Raw genomic sequence first — 16,756 nt, 5'->3', positions numbered from 1 at the left:
GTAGGCAGTTGGTCTGAAACTTTAAAAAGTTTCACAAGTTGTGGTGGAAAATCAGAGATTGGTTCAAGAAATCTAAGTTAGTAGCACTAGATGCTCTCTCTGAATGGCTAGTATTACTAAGGACACAGTGTTATTAAGAACCAGCCAGCAGGGAAGGTGGTGACCTCCTAAAAGCAGGAGATGAAAGGTAAGAAAAAGAGAGAAAGTGAGCTGTAAAGGAGAGGGGTTAGAGGCCAGGGCAGAGGACAATGCTGTGTTTAACTCAATCAAGCAAAAACACATCCAGCCTGACACAGGTTAATAGAGGTATAGGCCATAAAGACACAGACTGAGAGAGGGAAAGAGAGACAGAGAAAGCAGTACCAGTGAGAGTATACAACTGACAGAGAGAAAATGAAGGCGATATTAAGAAAACAACATCAGCAAAGAGAAATCAGCCAACTGCAGCTCATCGTACCTGAGAGCAGTTATGATTCGCTCCACTGCGTCCTGGACTATGGTCTTCGGCGACAGGTCGCTTGTTCCTACGCTTATTACGAGCAGCTGCTGGACTGGTTCGAGGGGCTGTCTGTCCATGGCCACTAAGACGGCCAGATGGCACACCTTAGATAGCTCGGATCTGGACAGGTCATAAATGTGACTGTACTTCTGCAAGAGCTCCTAAAAAAAGACAAGAATACAAACACATAAACTTCAGATCATGCCAGGAAAACATTTCTCTCTTTATGTTCCCCATCCTCTGGCAGTAATCAATGAGTAATATGTGTGTGGAGACAAAAACAATGCCTTAAGACATAGAGACTTACAATGGCAGTACACCTGAAGACAAGGAACAAATCAATTTGTTTGATTGCTGAGAATCGAGGCACAAGCTCATCAAAAGCTGGTGAAACTGGTGAAATGAATTAATAAAGAAAAAGTTACTTGCATCACTGTGTTACTTACATTTTCAAGATGATTTGTTAAGACAGCACTACTTATTGTTAACTTAAAATAATTGATTTTACTGTATTTTCTATCTTATAAATGCAGCTCTGAGTAGGGTAAGTAATCTCAGCGTATTATCTCAATGCACTGCAACAATTTGAAGAATGAAAAAAAAAATGTATGATTCCATTTGATTAAAATGATTGAGGATTATTTAGCAAATGTGTGACCCATGGGCCACAAAACCAGTCATATGGGTTAATTTCTCAAAACTGAGATTTTTGCATCATCTGAAAGCTGAATAAATAAGCATTCCATTGATGCTTTCCATTGATGTTTCCAGTGATTGTTTGTTAGGATGGGACAATATTTGGCCAATATACAATTATGTGAAAATCTGGAATCTGAGGGTGCAAAAAAATCTAAATACTGAGAAAACCACCTTTAAAGTTGTCCAAATGAAATTCTTAGCAATGCATATCACTAATCAAATGGTAGGAAATATACAAAATATCTTTATGGAACATTATCTTTACTTAATATAGTAATGATTTTTAGCATAAAAGAAAAAATTATATTATATTTTGACCTATATAATGTTTTTTGGATTATTGCTACAAATATACCCCAGTGACTTTTTCTGTGGTCCAGGGTCACATATTAGTAAATTTTTATAAATATTAGAGTACTGCTCTAATAGCTTAGCACCATGCTAATTTATCATGAATCAATTGTGAGTCAAATATCCATTTGCTGTTCTTTTAAAAAAAGCAGTATTTTAGTGAAAAATCTACACCATATTAAAAACATCTTAAGCTACTGTATGAAAATGTTTTTTCGACGGCATGAATAAAATATATATTTGTGAATGCATGTTATAGATTTTATTGCTTATGATTTATCCAACCATTTTTTGTTTCTAAAATATTTACCTAGTATGCAGGACTCATTTTAGTCTACACTCTGACTCATTTTTAGTCTACATAAACCAGCCCCTTCAAGCTCGCATTTATCTGCATTCAATTTTAAGTGCAAAATCCAATCTCCAACCCATGGATAGAACCAAGTCCAAGTTTTTCTTTTTCGATAATCCATTACACTCAGATGTACATCGAAATATGGAAGAAAAGATCTGTCACTACTTGCATATCATTTTTTATTTAAGTTAGCAGCATTGCTACTTTAATTTAATGACTTCCCCTACACTGGTAGGTTGCAGGCAGCAAGGCAACTGGAACAGAGAATCACACTGCAGTTTCTGGAATCATGCACATTCCTATGGGAGCACGTCGTGTGACACGGTGAGGTTGTGTCGGTAATGAGATGCAGCAGTATCTGCTCGATAAGTGTGCACTGTAAAAATGAATTCATATATTTCCATATACAAATGGCTCCATGTGTGCATTTAAGAAACCACAGGTTGACATGGACTGCCTGCTACTATCCTGCAGACAGGACACAAGCTACAAACCTGCCAATCAATCACAGCCACTGTCACACAGGTCAGGAAAGTGAGAAATTGTGAAGGGGGAGGAAAACAGCATGAAAGAGAGAAAAAGAAAAAAATGTAGCCTTCTGTGCACGCTTCGTGATCTCCAGCCTGGCCTCTACAGAGAGCTAAACACATACAGAAAACACACGAAAGGCATATGTTAAATATAATGTTACATTTTTTAATGTTTATTTTTTATATATATCAGCTTAACAAATATAATGATGCATTTCCAATATAAAAGCAGCTATTTATTTTCATATGCATCAAAATAAATTATTATAATAATAATATACAATATATAATATATAAAATACCATTACAACATAATCTTTCAGAAAGTAGTCTCTTTGCTCACTTATGCACATTTATTTGATTAAAAAAAAAACAGTAAAACAGTTATAATGTTAAATATAATCACAAGTTAACAAACAATTTTCTAATTTAATACATTTTCAATTTTTAATACATACAAAACAATACTTAAGAAATTATTAGAACAAGCTAAAATAGTGCTCAAGAAATATCTTATTATCAATATTGAAGACGGCCGAGTTGCTTACTATTTTTAGTGGAAACTGCAATATTCTGCAAAATGTTTTTTTTTTTTTTTTGGATGGATATAAAGTTCAAAAGAACAGCATTTATTTGAAATAGAAATGTTCTATTTCATTATAAAGGTATATAGAAAAACAAACAAAAAACAATGTCACTTTATTATATTGACATTTTAGCAACACTTTACTTAAAGCATTTATGTATAATGATTTATAAAAGATTATTAAGGAGTTTAAAGCATTATAATTATTCATAATTTGCATTGTAATACCTTGTTGTATATAATTATAACCAAATGCATAGTTTAACAATACATTTATAAGTATTATAATGTATTAACTGTGGTTAAAATTATTAATGAGTTTGTACAATGCATTATGGTGCACTGCAAAGTATAATTAATGCATTGACACTTCTTTTTATAATCCAATTATACATAAAAGCTTAAGGTAAAGTGTTTTTATTATATCTAAAGTAAATTATTTAAATATTATATGGATTTGCAGTTGAATTGGAATTTATTTTAGCACTTTTAACAATAAATATTCTTCAAAACTATAATGAATCAAAATTATAAACTAGTTTTCCACCAACCAAATAACTGAGTGAGATTGACTAGTTTATCTGCACATCTTTCTTTTGCGTTCTGTTCAAAAAGTCAGAAAAATCATTAAACTATCCATGAAGTTCACATGTTCAAGCAGTTTTTCATCATTGTTATTGTAATGAATAATCCCCATAACAATAGTGAATTAATCTAAATTCTAAATGGATTTTAATAGTCACCCAAAGGTGACCCGATATTGCAAAAGCTACCCAGAATTGGCCCACAACCTAAAATGAAGAAACATGCTCTTGGTTTTCTGTTTCTAATAACATTCAGTTAGCAATGGACCATTGTTCTGCTGCATATCTACTATTATAATCCCCAACAATAATGATGTCGCATAATTCGGTCTCATCCAGATTCATCTCGCTGAGATCACTTCACATGCCTGGATTCATCTTATACGGTTTACCTCCAACACTCCCCTCCTACGCTCTCCTGCTGTCATTTACGCACACACGCACATACGTTAACTGTATTTACTTCCAGTTCACACACAGTCTACGGCAGAAGCGTGGCAGATGTCATTGGTTGTTTTTCCCTGTGGTATTCTTGAGCACCAAATCAATGCGGCTCTTACCTTAATGGTGGGAGTGGGTGTGTGTTTATGGCAATGAATGTTTGTAACTTGTTTTCTGCAAACTCTAATCATTCTAACATTATATCAACATAACAATCATTACAATAACATCATCTGAACACTCCAGGGGCCACTGAGCATCAGCGATTAGCCTTTTGATTACAGAGGCTCATTTAGGATGTTTGCCACAGGGCCATGCGTATGGGTCTTTTTTGTATGCATGTGGATGTTTGACTTCCTGGGAGAATAAATAGAAAATGAAGCTGTGAGAGAAAGGAAGAAAAGAGAGGTGCTAAAACATCAAACAACACTTATTAGGCATGAACATGTCCAGAGAAGTATTTGAGCACACCATACATGTGTTATGGCATATAGATGTGCATATGTTGATTTGAATGATTAATATTAATTGTAGAAACAGACTTTAAATATGCTAGTCTGGCATTCTGGAGTATACAGGAGCATTTCTGATTTGATGCTATCAAGTGGATACAATGTGGAAAATACAGTAATAATCACTTTGAAAGTGCATTTTTAAATGGAAAAGGCAGTGGCCATTTGCCTTTGTATAGTAGTAAATAAATAGTTAAATGTAACAGTTAAATGTAACAGTAAAATAAACTTTTCAACTGGACAAAAAATAGACATTTAATATACTTTTAAATTGCAATTAAAATATTTGTTTTACGTAAATACTTTATTATATACAGTATTGTTCAAAATAATAGCAGTACAATGTGACTAACCAGAATAATCAAGGTTTTTAGTATATTTTTTATTGCTACGTGGCAAACAAGTTACCAGTAGGTTCAGTAGATTGTCAGAAAACAAACAAGACCCAGCATTCATGATATGCACGCTCTTAAGGCTGTGCAATTGGGCAATTAGTTGAAAGGGGTGTGTTCAAAAAAATAGCAGTGTCTACCTTTGACTGTACAAACTCAAAACTATTTTGTACAAACATTTTTTTTTCTGGGATTTAGCAATCCTGTGAATCACTAAACTAATATTTAGTTGTATGACCACAGTTTTTTAAAACTGCTTGACATCTGTGTGGCATGGAGTCAACCAACTTGTGGCACCTCTCAGCTGTTATTCCACTCCATGATTCTTTAACAACATTCCACAATTCATTCACATTTCTTGGTTTTGCTTCAGAAACAGCATTTTTGATATCACCCCACAAGTTCTCAATTGGATTAAGGTCTGGAGATTGGGCTGGCCACTCCATAACATTAATTTTGTTGGTTTGGAACCAAGACTTTGCCCGTTTACTAGTGTGTTTTGGGTCATTGTCTTGTTGAAACAACCATTTCAAGGGCATGTCCTCTTCAGCATAGGGCAACATGACCTCTTCAAGTATTTTAACATATGCAAACTGATCCATGATCCCTGGTATGCGATAAATAGGCCCAACACCATAGTAGGAGAAACATGCCCATATCATGATGCTTGCACCTCCATGCTTCACTGTCTTCACTGTGTACTGTGGCTTGAATTCAGAGTTTGGGGGTCGTCTCACAAACTGCCTGTGGCCCTTGGACCCAAAAAGAACAATTTTACTCTCATCAGTCCACAAAATGTTCCTCCATTTCTCTTTAGGCCAGTTGATGTGTTCTTTGGCAAATTGTAACCTCTTCTGCACATGCCTTTTTTTTAACAGAGGGACTTTGCGGGGGATTCTTGAAAATAGATTAGCTTCACACAGACGTCTTCTAACTGTCACAGTACTTACAGGTAACTCCAGACTGTCTTTGATCATCCTGGAGGTGATCATTGGCTGAGCCTTTGCCATTCTGGTTATTCTTCTATCCATTTTGATGGTTGTCTTCCGTTTTCTTCCACGTCTCTCTGGTTTTGCTCTCCATTTTAAGGCATTGGAGATCATTTTAGCTGAACAGCCTATCATTTTTTGCACCTCTTTATAGGTTTTCCCCTCTCTAATCAACTTTTTAATCAAAGTACGCTGTTCTTCTGAACAATGTCTTGAACGACCCATTTTCCTCAGCTTTCAAATGCATGTTCAACAAGTGTTGGCTTCATCCTTAAATAGGGGCCACCTGATTCACACCTGTTTCTTCACAAAATTGATGACCTCAGTGATTGAATGCCACACTGCTATTTTTTTGAACACACCCCTTTCAACTAATTCAACTAATTGCCCAATTGCACAGCCTTAAGAGCGTGCATATCATGAATGCTGGGTCTAATTTGTTTTCTGAGAATCTACTGAACCTACTGGTAACTTGTTTGCCACGTAGCAATAAAAAAATACACGAAAAACCTTGATTATTCTGGTTAGTCACATTGTACTGCTATTATTTTGAACAATACTGTATATATTTTTTTATTTATGTTTTTATGTAATACACTGATAATCAATTTTAAGTTTTTAGTTTTAAGTGGCCCTCCTAATCCTCCATTAAGTTGTCAAATGAGTGGGAAGCAAATAAAAGAAGGGAATAATGATATGATCATGAATTTGACTGACTGTATTTAAAATATATCCACAGCGATTTGCTTATAGATACAGACAGATTTCTTGAAATCTTGTCTTGTACACACTGGAAATTTTGTCAAATATTTTTATGAGAGAAAAAAAATGTTTTACATTAGACTCACCTTACTGGCTGCTTCAGGGGAAAAGGTAATGGCATCCAAGAAGTTAACAGAATCTACAGGCAGAAGTTGGTCAGAGTATTTGGCACAGGTGTCGCAGGCATGCAGAAAGCCGTGATCACACTGGGGGGCTTTTTCCAGCACATGCTGATCCCTTTCCCAGAACAGTTGATGAAGCCAGGTGGCATGTACAGCGCCAGAAGTAAGCATTCCACCTCCCTTCTGGGGGATTCAAGGGGCCAGTTTGGAGATTGGCAGGACGTTCTGGCTGGTCAGTACCGGCTCCAGAGCTTTTAAAGGATCAGAATCCTGATCGGTCAACTTCTTATAGTCCAGACCTAAAGGACAAGACATTATGACTTCAGCAACAGTTGCCACACTTTCTTCTGCAATTACTATTTCTCAGGATGGGTGAGTTCAATGTCTTTAATCAATTTCTATACAGGCACATACCTTAAAGTCAAAAAAACCCAAAAAACAATTTTGCACATTATTCACCAGTTCCCTGAACATGCTGGCCTTTTGTGACCATGCTGTCACAGTATGGGGCAATTTGACATACTGGAATCTACTATGTGAAATTTGAGAATACTTTCTCCATCTCTGCTAATTCAAAATTTATTGGACATTTGTTTTAGTTTCAAGTTTTTATGTGGCTTCTATATGTGTCAATCTATGTGAATAGGTGTAGACTTGGCATGCCTCCAGGATATATCAAGTCAGACAGACAACATTACACTGACACACAAGGCCTCATCAGGGCATTAAATATTGAAACACCTGCCTCTGAGAATGGGCCCATCTCACGACAGGGGCCAGAAGGGCATTCAACACACACACACACACACACATATATACTCTAACAGACAGGGATGTGAAAAAAAATGTGCAATCTCTCTCCCTTGGGTTGTGGCAGATGCTATGAACAGTCTTTACAGGTCTGTCTGGGAGCATGTATGCGACAGAGTGTGTTTTCGGTGCCTACTAAGTGTAAGTGCTTAAAAGGGAAGGTATATGAGTTGAGACAGAAAAGAGTGAGGTGTGAAAATTTCACTCCTTTCCTCTCAAAACACTCTCTCCAAGATTATCAAGTTAAAATGTAAGTAGTTCATGTGACAGCAAAGCTGATTTTTTTTAAAGTTATTACTTCAGTCTTCAGTACCACATGATTCTTCAGTAATGATGCTACTATGCTTGTAAACAGTTGATATTTAAAGGGATACAGTAGTTAAAAATTCTGTCATCAGTTACTCACCCTCATGTAGTTTCAAATCCATAAGACTTTTATTCATCTTCAGAACTGACATCCGAGAGCTTTCTGACCCTGCATAGACAGCATTGCAACTACCACATACAAACCCAAGACATGTAGCAAGGACATTGTTAAAATAACCCATGTGACATCAGTGGTTCAACCTTAAAGGGACAATAAGTAACTTTTTAGGTATTTTATTATCTAAAATCAATATTTGTATTCATAAATATGCCCTCAATGGTGTACAAATACCTATGCCAATGTTTAAACTAATCCTCGTAAATGAAGAATTTATTATCTTTATATACATGGGACGGGTAGGTCGACGGAGGCTTCCATGTAGTTCCGCCATCTTGCAAAACTATAATAGCAGAGAGGGACAAAAAGTACTAAGCCAACGTTTTTCCACAACGCGTTTTCGGTCAGAGCCAGAAACGCAGGTGCAGAGCAGTGAGAGGCGCTTGAAACTGCACCGGCAAGTTTAAAAGTCTGGATTGCATTCTTATTATGGACCATACATATGCCGCGCCACAGGAGAAGAAAACATCATCGCCAAAACAGTCAAAAATAGAACGTAAAAGGAAACGTGACCGTAGATTACAGAAAACAAGAGTTAATGTCGGGGAAGCTTTTTCTAGGTGGAAAGAGCTAATGCTGGATAAAGTCAGTGTTACAATCTATATTACAATATTTTTTTTTATATCTACCAATGCACATTATTCAGAAAATATAACGAATAAAGAAGACATAACTACTAATTACAATATTTCATGTTTTCCACAGTCAGTAATTCATACTGTAACATTTGTTTGTTTATGGTCATGTTGCAGTTTGTTTGAAATAACACACCTGTTCACCTGAAGGAAAACTCGACGAAGTGCTATTAGAAGACATCCTGTCAAAGCTTTTTGGTACATATCGCCTACCGTAGATGCAACGCGCATTTGAAAAAGCGAGGCGCTGGAGAGCAAAATTAGTTTGAATGCAAAATACAATTTCACCACTAGATGGGAGTAATTCCTACTTACTGTCCCTTTAATTTTATGAAGCTACGAGAATACTTATTGTGTGCAGAGAAAACAAAAATAACAACTTAATTCAACAATTGTTCTCTTCCATGTCAGAAGGACTATTTTAATGATGTCTTTACTACCTTTCAGGTCCTTGAATGTGCTAGTTTGTTGCTGTCTATGCATGGCCAGAAAGCTCTCAGATTTCTTAATTTGTATTTCCGAAGACATGAGGATGAGTAATTAATGGCAGAATTTTCATTTTTGGGTGAACTATCCCTTTAATGTTTTTGTGGAAACTGTGATACATCTTTTTTTTCTGGTTTCTTTGATGAATATAAAGTTCACATATACAGCAATAACTTGTAACAGAAATCCTGTGCGTCATAATAAATGTCTTTACTGTCACTTTTGATAAATCTAATGCATCCTTGCTCCATCTAATTTAAGTCAAAAAGAAAAAGAAAACAATCTTACTGAACCAAAATTGAATAGTAGTTCTCTCTGTCTCACTATATATGTGACCCTGGATCACAAAACATGTCTTAAGTCGCTGGGGTATATTTTTAGCAATAGCCAAAAAAACATTGGGTCAAAACTATTGATTTTTCTTTCATTCCCAAAATCATTAGGATATTAAGTAAAGATCATGTTCATGAAGATATTTTGTAAATTTCCTACCATAAATATATCAAAACGTAATTTTTGATTAGTAATATGCATTGCTAAGAATTCATTTGGACAAATTCAAAAGCCAATTTTCTCAGTAGTTATATATATATATATATATATATATATATATATATATATATATATACATATATATATATATATATATATATATATATATATATATATATATATATTTTTTTTTTTTTTTTTTGCACCCTCAGATTCCAGATTTTAGTTGTATCTCGGCCAAATATTGTCAATAAACCACACATCAATGGAAAGCTTATTTATTCAGCTCTCAGATGATGTATAAATATGCAATTTCAAAACATTTACACTTGGTTTTTGGACTGGTTTTGTGGTCCAGGGTCACATATTATGTGTATGTATGCATATTTACATTTATGTATTTTAAGCAGACATTACTAACTGCAGGCACATCATATTAAGAATCATATTAAGAACTAATTATTGGGTATGCGCACCAGTTGTAAATCTGGATAACATTTCACATAAGTATAACTCTCATGCAGTTATTAGTGAATGATTCCTGTTAAGTTTGCCATTATCACCTGCATCACATGCAATTCCCCGATACTGGAAAGAGAGAGAGAGAGAGAGAGGTAGCTAATGAACCCATTCAAACCTCACTCCGTGTACTTCATCTCATGTACTTCACAATAATATTTATTTTCTTATCAGAAAAGAACAAAAATGCATTGTATGCGGGCTAATTAACATTCCTCTATTACTTTCATTGGCACCTTCACAGCTCAGCGACCCATTTCCTGTTGCTCAGCTGGAGAGAGATGTGTCATTACATGGGAAATTTCTGGTTACGGTGTTGATTGACATGCTTGCAAGCAGGAGCTGATTTATCGCTTCATTTGTGTTACCAGGTCAGCTAGGTATCGACTGAATCCTCTTTTCTTTAAAACGATTTCACAGTCATTTCACTGCCAGGCTATAACCAATGTTTTTGCAAAACAGGCTTTGTTCACAGTTTAAAGATTTAGTTTTCAAATCTGATCTTTAAACCTGACTACCATTTTGGCAGTGATGAAATCTGATCCATTTGTTTAGATTTTGGCTGTTACTCACCAACAGCGATAGTTTTGAGCTTCTTGAGCAGTTTGAGGTATTTAGTCATGTGCGTGTAGAATGACTCTGGGTCTGTCTTTAGGGTCTCAAACAGGCCCAGAGCCTCCATTCTGTACTCGATGTCTTTGGTGGAAATCCTGAAGGAAGAGAGAAATGAGAGATGGATGGAGATGCAAGACTGAAAGGTGAGAGAAATGAAACAATGCGCAGTCGTAACCAAGGTCTGTTGAAGCAGTGATCACTCAACCTTTGAAAATTGCTTGTAGAGAATCAATTAAGGCAATGCACAGGCATTTTTCCCCCCAATCATCTCCCGAACCAGATGAGGTACATTAAGGTCATAGTTAATACGCTGTGATGGCCCACTTGTGCTGGAGAATTGATTTTGTTTAATCTAAAAGAACTTCGCCAAACTACTTAAAGGCCATTAAACTTTACTCACTGTGGTTTGACCACTTCGGGACCAAAAAAATAATAACTTTCAAGCAGTGAATTATAGCCTATGGCCAGCGTTTACCGACCCACAATAAATCTGATGTCAGGTTTGGATTCTATGGGTGTCATGTTTTATGTTAGCGCTGCTCTGATTTCCATAATTTATCTCCACGGTGACTTCATAAGCAGGCGAGCGGACTGGCCCTCCACCTCGCTCTAATTGAATGGCTTTTCAGTAAAGATAAACAGCTTTACTGCACCACAGAAATATCCCATAGCAATTCTGATGCATGGAAATGTTTTATAGAGTTCGGTTATCAATAAATTACTATGCGAACCTTCAATGACTGCCAAGTCCATTCATCCAGCAGGTCTGCTGATGCTGTACGTGAGGGCATAACGGGATGGAGAAAGAGTCGTAGACAGAAAGAGAGAAAAAAGACATAAAAAGCATGCTGACTCGATGGAGTCAGATAAGTGGGCTGCGCAGACCTCCACAGGGGCAGAGAAAAGGGCCACTTAAAAAAAAAGTCTTTGCTTCTGTATTTTCTGTTTGCACATTTTTTAACATTGTTATTGGCATTTTTTTATTATTGTTTTGGACAATGCAAGACAATGATCTGAAATGCAAGCAAGTATATAAGAGAACGGCTGAATGGAAGTAAAAGTTTTCAAATGACAGTAAATTCTTAACATAAACTCCACTAAAACGCTGATGGAGGAATCTGAAATGTGCTAGCATGCTCATAAATACAAATGTCACAAATGAAGCAGTTCTGCAAATGAGAGAAAATCTTAATAAATAACTACACTAAGTATTTTGCTGCTGTTATTGGTGATAATTGCTTTCTTCAATGGATTCATGAAACATGCAAATGTTAAAATGTATTTAATTTAAATCTTTGTATTGTTTTATTTTTTTTACTTTTACGCATTCATAAGTTGTGGTTGAAGTTCTTATTACATTTAGTGTAAAATATATGCAAAATAATACATTGGGGTGCAGCACTGTAGATTACTTTCTATAGAATATTAGAGGCATAAATCACGTTTCTATTGTTAGAACCATGGTGTCGGTAAGATTTGTAAAATGTTGATTTTAAAGTCTCTTATTTGATTAAAGGTACAGTAAAAATAGCAAACTTTCAAATATTACACATTACAGTAACTGTTTTATATTTCAATATATTTTAAAATGCTATTTTAAAGCTGAATTCTCCCGTAAAGAAATCATTGCAATGTTCTGATCTGATTATGTTTTCACAATGGTGGCCTATGGCACTTTAAATCACCTTGATAAGCCCAACACCTATTACAATAAAAAGGACTATAAAAATGTATTTCTTTGTTTAATGACCAGAAGGACACTTTTACACATACATCACTGTTCTAGCCAAATGCACAGAAACATTCATAGAGTACAAACAGGTCTCAGAATGTGTGTAGGTAAACAATATTCCTGCATGTTCTTATCGTGTTACAGCTAATCATATTCAGCGTTAATTGAACAAAATGAGTGAGCTGCAGGGTGCATGTGGCCATTTGGACAGAGATCAACCCCTATCCATTGTCTACAGATTGTAACCCCTATAGACCTTAACTTATGTTTAATGGATATGACTATATTGGCTGGAGGCAAAACATCCAGGGGCAAGAAAGAGCAATGCAGAGAGAGGAATGCAACACAAGCTGGAAAACAACAACAGGGCAGAACAAAGTGAGGAAAAGAGAAAGAAGATAGCGGAGACAAAACAGGTAGGACAGAAATTACAGGAAGGAAATGCGGCAGGGGAGAGATAAAGAGGGAAAGAGGAGCCTCTGACTGCAGTCTGCTTATTAACACAGAATAACTGCTTTTAACAGGATCAATACTTCACTAAACACAGCAGCCATTAATCCTGTCTCCTCCTGCAGTTACAAACCCAAGAACGGATAAAGGGTGTATGTGAGAGACACAGAGGCAGAGGCTGAACTCAAACTGAATTCTTCACTCAAGGGCCGACTGAGGCTGGCCACTGATCACTGACCCTTTTCAATATATATGTTCATTATTGTAAAAACAAATATTTACAGTCCCCTAATTTGATTGGTCAATCAACAGTCCAACAACATACAGGGTACAATTAGGCTACAAATGTATTTGTGTGCCTCCATCTTTGGTTGAAAATTTGTGTAAACCTCAGCTTAATTAATAAACTAGAAACGTGTAGTGTCTTCTACTGAATCATGAATTTGAAAATTGGAATAAAAACCCATTTGAAGCCTTTCACGCAGAGTTTGGTAAGTGTATCCTCAGGGTCCACAGGGCACCTAACAAAGCATGCTGGGCAGAATAAGGTCAAAACCCTATAGTACATTAATCTGCATTGAAAAAGTAATCAAAGAAAATATCTAAAACCGAGTGACCTCAAGTATCATATTCAAGTTCCTAAAACCCATTAAATTAATTCTGGGAAGAGCCCATTCAGGTGGTCCAAAGCATGAGTAATATGACTGAAATGACTAACAAGAACCTGGCTTAGCCAAGTGATCAGTGCACAAAAATAAATGACTAAAACAAACTGCAATTTTATTTGGCTCCAAAGATTTGGTGCAGACTGAACAATCAGGCTGGCATCAAGGCAAAATAGATATAGACAAAGCAGTTGTCCAGAGAAAGCACCATCATTTTGAACTGACCATCTGTCCTATGTAGGATTCAGGAAAATTGTCCCACAGTTTGTCCTGATTACCGACTGCGTTAAAACTCACATACAGTATGACAAAAGGGTTTAACTCTTTCACATTTCGAGTGAATATGTATCAATAAATCTAGCCAAAAATGTGGAAAACGTTTAATAGACCAAATTGTCTATTGTAATAAAATAAATCTAAGCATTTATATAACTCTGCTGTGCCTTGTGACATAATAAACAAAATCAACCATCAGAAAAAACTAAAACAAAGAACTGGCCCTTTTCCAATGCCTTTGAAATAGCATTATATAAACATATCATATACAAATCATGGAAACTGAGTAAATAACATAAACGATGCAAAATATGTGTTTACAAGTCCTCATCAGTCAGAAAAGCCTATTTGCTGACAAATTAGCAAACAGAAACCGCAATACAATAAAACTTTTGTGTAATTGCCAAAGTTGCTCAAACTCCCCCTGGTGCCACTCTCCTTTGATAACATCTTTGATGGGGGGGATTTTAGAGATTTCATGTTCTACACAGAGCTACGAAAAAACCAAACCAACAAAATAAAACAGAAGCCTTGGGGATGCTAATGAGCATGCAAGGACTCTCACAGGCAGAAAAAAACAACCACAAAAAAAACATTCACAGTAAATCAGTTTCACCCAAGCAATCTGTACTAAATAAGCGAAGTCAAATGAGTGCATGTTTATGTGGAGGGAGAGAGAGAGAGAGAGAGAGAGATTCAGGGTGATTAAACCCGGTGAGAGATGGAGAGGGAGTTGATTAAACCAGGCTTTGAACAATGATTCAGCGACAAATTTACCGTGCAGCGAGCTCAGGAGAGTGGATTTTGTTTGTGTGTGGATTTTCAAAGCTGTATTAAACTGACTGCAAAACTATTTAAGAAATACTATTCTAGCCTTAATACTAAAATGTAGTTCTGGAAAATCGCACAAACCGATCGCCTGGAAGCCAGTCTCTGCAATCGATCCGTGCAATCTTCTGTTTGCGCCTCTAGAGCACAGGGGTCGCAAGGTTCTGACCTGCTGGGGGCCTCACGTCAAGGAAATAAAAACTGTTACTCGTGGAAGACATTGCTTCTGACTGAGGTTTTGCAGGCTCATTTCTCTGAAAAAGTGTTGTGTGTGCAGTAATTCTTGAGTGTGAGTGGTGCTAAAGTCTGCTGTGTGTGTATGTGTTTGTGTGAGAAAGTATGAGTGTCTTACCCGCTATCACAGAAACTTGAGATGTGTCATGTGCACTTCTCAGAGAGGGATGCTGTACCACTGAGCCAGAGAACGAGAGATCCCATACACACTCTTATCCAATGTCCTAGATAATCAGGTATGAAGAACAGATCAAATAAAAGACTGATAAAGAGGTAGAAAGAAAAACTCAGACAGACAGACAGACAGAAAGACAGACAGACAGACAGGCAGGCAGACAGACGGATAGATAGATAGATAGATAGATAGATAGATAGATAGATAGATAGATAGATAGATAGATAGATAGATAGATAGATAGATAGATAGATAGATAGATAGATAGATAGATAGATAGATAGATAGATAGATAGATAGATAGATAGATAGATAGATAGATAGATAGAACACAGCTGTAACATATTTCTAACAATCCTGACCCGTCTTGCTCTGAAAGAATGTTTGATCCCTTTTCTGGTTGCTCTTGCAAATCAGATCTGGCCTGAGCTGCTGGAACTTGATTCTGCAGTTCCTACAGTAAGTATTGGCCGATGACAAATCTTGCCAGGCTTTAGTCAACCCAGACCTGTGACTCCACTCCTCACAAAACTGAGTCTCAGTCTCTGTGAGCCAGGACTCTGGTTTGGATCAAAAGATCAATCCTGAAACATGAGCTTTTATTCTAGAGACCAGCGGAAAGTCATATTCAAAGGACAGCCAGATTAAAAGCTGCAGGATGTGTGTCATTCTCTTTCAACTCTGGACACATTCACTGTGAATGACAAGCATTTGCAAAGTTGTAATCTAGGCAAAAGGTCACTTCACAATGTTATATTAAAGATAACTTTACATTTAATGTAAAATGTGAAAAATATTAAACAATCCAAGACGAACATCGATATACAAATATATACAAAACATATATGGATAATATACATATTAAACATATATGGATAAATATATATTATCTATTGTTCTCTTAAGGTCACTTTATACTAGAAAAAGTAATGTTTTTTTTTTTTTTTCATTGTACACAGGCACACAGTACCTACTCCACCAGTCCCAGAATAGTCTCTTTCTTGTACTGGTTGTCTCTGCTAAATCTCTTCACATCAACTCCACGGCCGAGTCCCTGTAGCACCTGAGCTTGAGTCAAATCTGTGGGTCTCTCACTGTATAGTCTCAATTGACTAATTGGGGCCTGCAGTTCCTCATCTCCTCAATCCCATCCAGCGTTGTCTGTCACATGCTTGGTCACAAGACGAATAAGCTCTCTAGGATCAGCCTACATGGAAACAAAAGTCAAAGAATCAATAGTGTTAAAACAAGCAGTGAGTAAGACTGCAAAAACAGTGCTTTACTATGCAAAGTAGAATCCTACTTGGCACATTCTCTCCATAAAAATTAATCAAATTTATTCAACCACAAAACATTCTATTTCCAGGTTTAAACTAAATTGTGAATCTCAGATTCATAATGTGGTCTCACACTTCTCGACCTGTACAGTACACAGCCTCCATTATTACTGTACACTATTGTAATCGTTATGCTAAGTAAGAATTTGAATTCAGTGTAATCTAGTTTGCCACGAGGAGATATGAACAGGTTAAG

General features: G+C 36.3%; 1 pseudogene; it reads right to left on the bottom strand.

The window, feature by feature from the left end:
- Positions 1-16,756, bottom strand: part of LOC113073814 (neuroblastoma-amplified sequence-like) — an 82,022-nt pseudogene that overhangs the window by 6,848 nt on the left and 58,418 nt on the right.

Source organism: Carassius auratus, unplaced genomic scaffold, assembly GCF_003368295.1.
Source record: "Carassius auratus strain Wakin unplaced genomic scaffold, ASM336829v1 scaf_tig00012919, whole genome shotgun sequence".
NCBI classification, from domain to species: Eukaryota; Metazoa; Chordata; class Actinopteri; order Cypriniformes; family Cyprinidae; genus Carassius; species Carassius auratus.
The sequence above is the reverse complement of the archived record's forward strand: the minus strand, read 5'-3'. Positions and strand labels throughout refer to the sequence as shown.